Here is a 10,820-nt window from a genome sequence, read left to right as displayed (position 1 = left end):
TTTGGAGGGATAGCCACTGATCAATTTGGGGACGATAACATACCAGGTAGAAGGGTTGGAGTTTTATCTTCTAACCCTTCAAAAGTTAATTCCATTACAAACCTTTATGTTTTAGAATTGACCAACAGCCCCCCCAAGTCAACAATATTAAAGATAATACTTTGTTAAATGCAAAACTTGGGGAATCAAAAGTTAATTTCGGAACGACTAATATGGCAGTTAACAATGAATACTCCAAATCTTGGATTTTTTATTGTGGTGCCACAGATACTATGACATTTGACCCTTCTGACATTTGTTCCATGTCAAAACCACAAAAACACACATTCAAACTGCAAACGGGGGTATTATGCCGGTAGAAGGAGGGGGTACAATAGAGTTGTCGCCAACTCTGAGATTACCAAATTGTCTTTATATACCATCTTTGTCACACAAATTATTATCTATTAGTCATGTGACAAAGGAATTGAATTGCATACTTCTAATGCATCCCACTTTTTGTATATTACACGACATCAGGACGGGAATGATCATTGGACGTGGCACTGAACGACAAGGATTGTATTACGTAGATGAAGTGACTCAGCATGGTACTGTAATGTTGGCTCATGGAACAGTAGACAGAGAGGCATGGTTATGGCATAGAAGGCTTGGACACCCATCGGCCGGTTATTTACATCATTTATTTCCTAAACTCTTTCCTTCGAATAAATTATTGAATTGTGAGACTTGTGTTTTGGCTAAAAGTCACAGACATACTTTTAAACCGAATAACACTAAAGTTGATAGTCCATTTGATTTAATTCATTCTGATGTGTGGGGTCCCGCAAAAGTCACTGGGGGCAAGGTTTTCGATATTTTCTTCTATTTATTGATGATTGCACTCGCATGTCATGGATATATTTCTTAAAACTCAAATCAGAAGTTTTCGATAAGTTTGTTATGTTTCATACCATGATTAAAACTCAATTTCAAAAACATATCAAAATCCTTCGATCTGACAATGGAGGAGAATTCGTAAACACCTCTATGAAAGAATTCTTCCAAACAAAAGGAATGATTCATCAAACCTCGTGTCGGCATATCCCGGAGCAGAACGGGGTTGCTGATCGAAAAAACCCTATTCTGTTAGAAATAACCCGGTCCCTGTTAATAGAGTCCCAAGTTCCTACAACATTCTGGCCTGAAGCCCTTGCCACCGCTACATACCTTATAAATCGGCTTCCAACGATGATCCTTAAATTCAAAACCCCTCTTCAAACCTTGTCCGAATTTACTAAAATATCTCCCAATCTTACCCTTGAGCCTCGTGTTTTCGGATGTTCTGTCTTTGTTCACATACCTAAAACTGAACGTACCAAACTTGATCCATTTGCCGAAAAGTGTGTATTTGTGGGATATGGTGTAAATCAAAAAGGATACCGGTGTTACAGTCCAAAGAAACGTCACATATTTACTACAATAAATTGTGACTTTCTTGAAACAGAATACTTTTATAATACCCAACACAATGGTTAGGGAAGAGAGAGAAAGTAACGACACACTGTGTTGGTTGAAATGGATGCCAACAATGGAAGAAGAAAATCACAGTACCCAAGCTGAGTCATCTTCTCCACATTCTACGGCACCAACAATCAGTGTCACTGGACATGATCTTCCCAACTTGGTGCCCGAGGTAAGTAACACTGAAACCACTCAAGAAAATTCTAATTCTGATTTTGATTCATCAAATCATGATAACCAAGAAAATCATGAAGTTGCAACAGAACAGGTTGAGCCATTACAGGATGAACCTAATGAAACAAGCGAAACATGAGAGACAACCGAAAGATATGTTCTTCCACTAAGAGTCAATAGAGGATTTCCTCCAAAAAATATTCTCCTGAAAAAGTATCTCGAAAATCCATGTATCCTATGGCAAATGTTACAACATGAAACTTTTCAAAAGAAGCCAAGGCATTTATGACTGCTTTATACTCTGAAAAGATTCCACTCACTGTCGAACAAACTTTAGAATCAAAAAATTGGAGAGACGCAATGGAAACAGAAATGGATGCTCTGAGAAAGAACGAAACATGGAAAAAATGTGCGCTTCCACAAGAAAAAAGACCAGTAGGATGTCGTTGGGTTTTTACTGTAAATCATAAATCGGATGGCACCATCGAAAGATACAAAGCCCGGTTAGTTGCAAAAGGGTACACTCAAACTTACGGGGTTGATTATTCTGAGACCTTCTCTCCTGTTGCCAAAATCGATACAATTAGGGTTCTCTTCTCCATAGCAGCTAATGAGGATTGGCCCTTCACCAACTTGACGTTAAAAATGCTTTCTTGCATGGAGAACTGAACGAAGAAGTTTATATGGAAGCACCTCCTGGATTCACACAAGATTTCAAAAAGGGTGAATTTTGTCACCTAAAAAATCGCTTTATGGGTTGAAACAATCTCCACGAGCTTGGTTTGGGAGATTTACTTTGGCTATGAAAAAATATGGCTTTAAACAAAGTAATTCTGATCATACTTTGTTTCTTAAACAAAATGGGAAGTTGATAACGTGTCTAATCATTTATGTAGACGACATGATTATAACAGGAAACGATGAAGGGGAAGTGAAAAGGCTAAAAGAAAACTTGTCCACAGAGTTTGAAATGAAAGATTTGGGTAGACTTAAATACTTTCTTGGTATTGAAGTTCTTTGTTCTAAACAAGGAATTTTCATTTGTCAAAAGAAATACATTCTTGACTTACTGGCAGAGACAAGGATGATCGATTGCAAACCGACGGATACTCCAATGATGGCAAATCTTAAACTTCAGAGAGAAGAGGGAGCCGAACTAGCAGACAAAGAAAGATACCAAAGAATGGTGGGGAAACTAATATATCTCTCACACACCCGTCCTGACATAGCTTACGCAGTAAGTGTGGTGAGTCAGTTTATGCATCAACCAGAAGTTTCCCATATGGAAGCAGTCCTGAGAATCATTAGGTATCTTAAAGGGACAACTGGTCATGGGGTTTTGTTTAAGCCAAATGGGCATCTAGAGATCCAATTTCATACTGACGCAGACTGGGCAGGAGATAAAGAAACTAGAAGGTCAACCTCAGGATATTTTACCTTGGTAGGAGGGAATCTTGTCACATGGAAGAGTAAGAAACAGAAGGTGGTTGCCATTTCAAGTGCTGAAGCTGAGTTCAGAGGGATAGAACGAGGTCTAGCAGAGGTACTTTGGATACGAAAACTTTTAACTGAGATTGGTTTCTTCAAAGGAAAGCTAGTAGAATCATGTGTGACAATACAGATGCTATACAAATTTCTGAAAACCCAGTGCAACATGATGAACAAAACATGTGGAGGTAGACAGGAATTTCATCAAAGAAAAATTGGAAGCAAAGGTCATTGAGCTTCCCTTTGTCCGATCAGAAGACCAGCTAGCCGACATTCTTACAAAAGCCACAAATGGAAGAATTTTCTCAAATTGTTTAAACAAGCTGAATTGTGGCGATCCTACCATTCAACTTGAGGGGAAGTGTTAAAAAAAGGAAAAAAAATATTTTGAGAAAATTATGGATCAGTCAAGACATCATCTCCATATTTAGGGTCAATATTCAAGGCAACTCATATTTCCAGTTACGATTAATACATTTTCTTTTTATAGTTTGTCTTGTAAAGCCTATAAATAAAAGGCATTCTTTCATTGTAAAGACATACAAAAAATCAATGAATATGAAAATCTTTCTCTCTGAATATCATTGTCAAAACAGGCCCACAGTAGTGACGCCTTGGATCCGCCCCTGTATACATATCTATCACACACACATGTATATAATAATAATATAAACATACAGACATGCACGGCGAGAAAAACCCATCGCCCCCGCCCCTTATCGCCCTAAAATCGCCCGGGGGGCGGTGTTCCCCCAAAATCGTCCATTGTCGCCTAGATTTTCCGCCCACTACATTAAGCCTTAGGTGTTCTACTGTTCTGCATAATGGACTATCCATATGCAGTTGCAGCACAACCTGTTCTTCCTGGATAATTATGCATTATTTATCTGATTTAAAATACAACCAGTTTCATATCCCTTAGAAAATATTCATAGATGTCATTCGATAAAAAAACAATAACAAAAGTATCAATTATAAGCGATTATACATTTTTTAATCTCTTTTACTTGCACTTAAACCTCTAGTGACACATTAATGTTTGAAGAAGATTAAAACAGTAACGGAACTTATTCAACTTATTTCTTAATCTTAATTTGTTTATATGTCTCTTAATCTGGGAGTGATGAAAACATAAAGCTATAAGAGTATCCGTAATGGTAGCGAAAAACGCTCTGTCATGCCACTGCAGCCACACATAGATGAAAAACGTCTCACAAAGATATGTGTAATGGTTTCACCCATTCAATATAATAACGTATGCTTGCATATTCGTCCATAGGGCAAATCGGATATATAATTATTGGAATAATTGTTGGAGACTCAAATGATGGATATGCAAGCATGATAACTTATATGATGTTCTATATCTTCATGAATCTAGGAACTTTTGCTTGCATTGTCTTATTTGGTCTATGTACCCGAAATGAGAACATTCGAGATTATGCAGGATTATACATGAAAGATCTATTTAAAACAAATAAATTAACAAATTAAAGAAAAGGTTGATGTGACGAATTATTATTGGTTTTTTAAAGCAAATGGGGTCTTCACCTGCGCCTCCACGACGTTACTCAAAAAACGCCTAGAAGGGCAACACCCATTTTCTTTCATATGCGTAGTGGCTTTTTTGTAGTTGATATTTTTGCATGGGCAACGCCACAGAACACATGCCCTAGACTATCTTTTTAGGGGATCGCTTATTAAACCAATCATCTATCACATTTACTGGTCATATAATTTAAAGCCTAGATAACATGATAAATTGTTTATTTATCTTGATTTTTACATGACTTATATTATTATATAAAAAACGTGTTTACCGTTTACTGCTTATAACAATAGATCACGAAGGAGATCAATGTCATTAATTACCCACCGATTTATATATGCCCCATCAAGAGTATGCATTGGCAGGAGCAGTGTTGCAAAAATCCCGACTAGGCACCGATTAATCCCCGATCAATCGCTAGTCCCCACTTCACTGATTAATTTTTGGCTAGTCGGCCAATTAATCGGTTAACGGTCAAATCCGGCCAAAATCGACGGTTTTCGACGAAATTCCGACCAAAATCATTGATTTCCGGCAAGATTCCGATCCAAATCAACTATTTCTGGCGATATTGCAGCAAAAATTAGCGGTTTCCAACGAGATTCCAGCCAAACTCCGCCTAAAATATGTTTGTGTATGTATAAAACTGAAAATTACATATAAAAATGTGTGTGTATGTATAAAACTGAAAAATATACATTAAAGTCCGATCCGATTAATCCCGATTAATCGCTAGTACCCACCCCACCGTCCGACCACCGACTAGCGATTTTTGCAACACTGGACAGGAGAATCAACAATAATAGCTAATGACAAAACGAATTCACATGGCACAAGCTACAAGTTGATTGATTAATCATGTCACATGAAGTACCTTTCTTTTCGGATTTTTTTTCTAGAATAGATGAGTTAAAAAAAAGAAGTGTTTTTAGGTGGTTGACTTTATTTTAAGCGATTTTAGGTAATCCTCTATCTCAGATAGAGAATTAGGGGCATACACAATGTTTTCATACTCGGCCCGGACGTCGACCCGGACGCCTTACCGGGTCAAAGGTCGGACCGACCCGGAAGGGCGGACCGGTGTTGACCCGGACGACGTCATTAATAATAATATATATATATATATAATTACTAAAATTTATCTAAAATAAAATTTTGGGAATTTTTCCTAAAATAAACGTAAACTAAATTTTATTTAAACTAAATTTTAAAAAATAAAAACATAGAATTACATTACCTAGACAACTGATTTTTTTTATTGGATTCCATAGAATTATTTTTTTATTGGGCCTATTAATATTGATAATGAACTTATTATAATTTTAATAAAACCTAAATGGTAATAAAACCAAACACCCATCCTCTCCATTGATCTTTCCCTCTCTCTGTATCCTCAGTTCTCACCAAACACTCTCCATCATCTTTCTACAATTCACTAAAACACCCTCACATCCTCTTCAATCTTGATCAGTTAAAAGCTTTAAAGCTTTCGGCGGCCGGCACAAGAGCCGAGGTATCAACACACCACCGGATCTCGGGCAGCTCCAGCACCACCGGATCTCGGGCGGCTCCAGCATAGCTTCAAGCGTGGCTGATCGGGCTGCTTTGGAGAGAGTGTATATCCATGTCTGATATGATGTTAACAAAAATCAACTAAAAAGCAAAACTGCCGGTCCGACCGCCGGGTCACCGGGTCCGGTCTGACCAGCGCCCGCGCAGACCGGCCGACCCAATAGAAAACGGGTCTTACACCCCGACCCGGACCGGTATTAAGGCCGGGTCCCGGTCGGACCGGCCAGGCCGGGCCGGGTTTCGAAACCATGGTCATACATCAGCAACCTTTCCAAGTGGCGGTCTACATCATCCAATTGTTCGTCCATGTCATCACCACATCATCCATGTGGTCATCCATGTCATCAAAGGTGTGAGGTGGCAAAAACATGTGAAATCCTCTATCTTAAATAGATGGTTATAAATAAAATAAAGAATTTATAAAATAGACATATTAGTATAAAAATAACTTACTCAATAATAATAATAATAATAATAATAAATCATAAATTAATGATAATATTCGTAATAATTATAATAAGAAAACTTGTAATTCAATAATAATAATAATAATAATAAATACTCTAAGTAATAATAATAAACCTCAATAAGAATTCCAGCCTATTTAATTAAATATGTTAAAATCATTTTATAATTTATGACATACTTTTATAAAATACAACGTACTTTATAATAATACAATTAAATAAAAATATAATGCAACATAAAAACTATACAACAAAACACAATATTTGTAGGTGACTAATATATAATCTCAAATAACCAAGCAAATTATTTTGAAATTTTTGACTTAAATCTTTCATGACACGTGATATATTATAGTGTCACATATACCTATAAGTCAAAATTTTCAAAGTTTTTCAAGGAGTGTTTAAGGCAACATGTTGGTCACTCGCTAATACTATATTTTGTTGTATTATATTGTATTATTTTGTATAATTTTTTATTATATTATAGTTTTATTGTCATGTTATTTATAAAAGTAAATCATAAATTATTAATTGCTTCTAACATCTATAACACATATTTAACTAAATAGATATTACAGTTATTATTATTATTATTATCAATTTACTAATTTTGTTATTATAGTTATTACAAATATTATTGTTAATTTATGATTTTTAATCATATTATTATTATTATTATTATTTTGGTTATTGTTGTTAATATTATTATTTAGTAGGTTTTGTTACTTACATGTATATTTTATAAATTCTTTATTTTATTTATAATCCTTTATTTGAGATAGAGTCTTTCACATGCCATGCCACATCACACATGCGATGACATGGACGACAACTTGGTTGATATAGACCGTCACTTGAAAAGGTTGCTGAAGTGTCACCCTAATTCTCTATCTGAGATAGAGGATTACCTAAAATCACTTAAAATAAAATAAAGTGATTGCCACTTAAAACCAATTTTTTTTAAAGTCACCTATTCTAAGAAAAAAAATCTTTCTATTTGACTGTTTATGAATTTGATGTTTGAAAACATGAAAGGACAATTAATGCAAGTTCTTACTCTATAATTTTCTGTTGCGAAACTTTATTTCACACGTTATACATATGCAATTTGATTAATGTATTTATTCAATCAATCTATACCCTTTCACTTTTCTTTTTCAATCGACCCATTATGTTTTTTCAAATTCATTATTATAATTCCTTTTACTTTTCTCAACCAGCTTATCATAATCATCTTATTTTCAAATGTGAACAATAGCCATAATCATTGTAGTCAATTACGGGTGTCCAGATTCGAACAACCCATTGTTGCCCTTTGCATGCCATTTGCAGCCCGCAACTAAGTAAGGCATGTTGTGGAAAGACTGAGCAATGCCATTTGCAATCATGGCTCCACACATGTTACCATCATCATGAACATATTCTTCAATCCTATGCTTAAGTGTCTCAAACATGATCTCTGGCTCGTGCTGCATTGAACGGAGAACATCACCGTTAGATGGACCACGCATGGCTCTTGTAATCGTAAATCCAAATGGATTATCGCTCCGTGACACATGCACAAACCACACTTGGACCACCAAACAAATTGTGGACACCCCCAAGGACCTCTTGATAAGCCCCTCCCAAGAACATCCCCAAATAGTATTTCTTCCCCTTGCATCCTTCCAATTCATGGAGCGGTAAGCTCGATTCACCGCCAATGAACTTGTCAATTTTCCCATCACTATCACAAGTTAGATCCCACAAAATTCCCCTTTTGTTCGGAGCGTTTGTCTAGGCGATGGATTGGAATGATCGGGAACAATTGGTTTATAGCCAAGAAATCAGGAACCGATGCGAAAACAGAAAGATTGCAATGATAAGTGCTTATAGGATTGGATGCCCCAATTTCCTTGGCCACCGAATCAATTAACCGATCGGTATCAGCCAATTGTTCCATGCTCAATGATCCGTCTTTGAACTTCTCGACACATCTTTGTTTCAGTTGATTAACACAAACCAAACAAGCCTCAAAATCCCCTCTAACAACAGAATGTGATAGATTACTATAGTCAGAACGAGCGTCCACAGGGAGCTGCTCGATATCAAAAGAAGACACGGCTGGAGCCGCGTATTTGCTAGAAGAAAGGAACTCAAATATCAGAACCGAATGATGGGACACGAGGGCACGGCCACTCTCACTGCAAATCACAGGATGCTTCACGGATTTCGCGTCACAAACACACTTGACTGCCTGGACAACCGCCATTGCATATTCTTGTAAAGTATAACCAACAGAGACATCAGAATTAGTGGATTTTGAACCATCGTAATCGATCCCAAGCCCACCACCTATATCAATGACTTTCATTGAAGCACCAAGGCGGACTAACTCGCAGTATATTTGAGCGGCTTCAACAACGCCATCAGCAAGCAAGGCCGTGGAAGGGATTTGAGATCCAATATGGAAGTGGAGCAACTGGAAGCAATCCAACATGCCACATTGTTGTAGCCGTTTCACAACACTGAGAATTTGCGAGGTAGTGAGACCGAATTTACCATTCTCTTCCGAAGTTGATCCAAAATGGCCAGAATGCTTTGTCATGAGCTTAGCACGGGCGCCAATGACGGGTCGAATGCCTAGCCTTAAGCTGATATCAATCACAGCATCAAGCTCTTCCTCTTGTTCCAGAACAATCACGGTGTTTAATGAAAGCTTTCGTGTGACTAAAGCTAGTGAGATGTATTCAGGATCTTTGAAACAGTTGCATATCAAGAGAGATTCAGGGCTACCTTTGCAAAGACAGCTCATGGCAAGAAGAAGCTTGGGTTTGGAACCAGCTTCTAGCCCGAACTGAAACGAGGATCCGAACTTGACCATGTCCTCTACTAGGAAACGGTCCTGATTGCATTTTACAGGATAAACTCCTTGGTAATGAGAGTTATAGTGTTGGGACTTGATAGCATAATTGAATGCGGATTGGAGGCATTCGAGGCGGTCTTTCAAAATATCAGGAGACCGAATGATGAGTCCGGTACATTTAGAACCGGAGGCCTTGTTCACGACCGTGAGGAGTGTTAGAAAATAAAATCAAATAAAAGATATTCAAGGAGCAAAATAAGGCATCATTTCCATTCTTGGAAGATCACATTAACAATGACAGGAAATTCAGACCGTTGCTTTGCAATAATCAAGCAATCAACTTTATTTGATTATTATTTCTATTTTTGAGATAAAGAAGTCTTGTATTTATATTGTTCCATCTTGTTCTTTTTACTCGGTACTAGAAACTCCAAAATCAATATACAAGTTTTTCATATTTTCAATTCTTAACAAGGAGATCTATCTCCTCATGGTCCTTGGTCTGGGCACCATGCGGACGGATGGTGATCTTTCCAGATGAGTTGATGAAGAAGTAAGGTGCACCCCAACCATCAATGTTGTAGAGATCCTTAGAATGAGACGGCGTCCAATGACAATATTGAGCGATAGATGACGCGTCGGTTATGATCGATTTGGAAACTGCTCGCTGTGTGGGGAGAGCGCTATTCCGAGCTGAGTAGCTGGAAGGAGGGGAGAGAGCTGCCATAGCGGCAAGGGAGAATGATAAGGTAGGCATCTCTCCCTACGGATTTTAAAGTTGATGGGAGTTGCATGAGACTATATATATATATCGCTCTTTATATAGCTAGACTAGAGTACGAGGTTGTTGTTCGCCACGTCACCAACGTACCTTTCATTTTTTGGGAGTCTTTTTTAATTCCAGAAATGGTGAACAACTCTATGTGATAGTAATTAAATAAAAAACTAGCTGACCACCACGTGCAATGTGTGTTGAATACAATATAATTTTGTCTTTGTACAATGGTGTGTTTCATACTTTCATGTTTCTAATCCAATTTAATTACCATCTAGCTGACTAAAGTAAACACATGCGCTGCGGCAGGATTTGATGGCTTCGATCGATATCTGTTGGTCTATTGCAATATCATTACGATACGTGCGTTTGGTGTAACAAGTGAAAGAGAAAAACAAAAAAAGCCATTATATATCTAAAGAATAAAAAGTAAAATAATAAAAA

The 10,820-nt window shown here is 37.2% G+C and overlaps 2 pseudogenes; one reads left to right on the top strand and one right to left on the bottom strand.

Moving 5' to 3' along the window:
* The first annotated feature begins 1,962 nt into the window (after positions 1-1,962).
* LOC143576501 (putative mitochondrial protein AtMg00820 pseudogene) lies at positions 1,963-2,346 on the top strand (annotated as a pseudogene).
* A 5,674-nt stretch (positions 2,347-8,020) lies between these two features.
* On the bottom strand, positions 8,021-9,663 carry LOC143576504 (arginine decarboxylase 1B, chloroplastic-like; annotated as a pseudogene).
* Positions 9,664-10,820: the final 1,157 nt, after the last annotated feature.

The sequence above is a fragment of the Bidens hawaiensis genome, unplaced genomic scaffold, assembly GCF_021521415.1.
Source record: "Bidens hawaiensis isolate Kalapana, Puna unplaced genomic scaffold, B.hawaiensis_p1.1 tig00028231_1, whole genome shotgun sequence".
Lineage (NCBI taxonomy): Eukaryota > Viridiplantae > Streptophyta > Magnoliopsida > Asterales > Asteraceae > Bidens > Bidens hawaiensis.
This window is presented reverse-complemented; position numbering and strand designations above follow the sequence as displayed.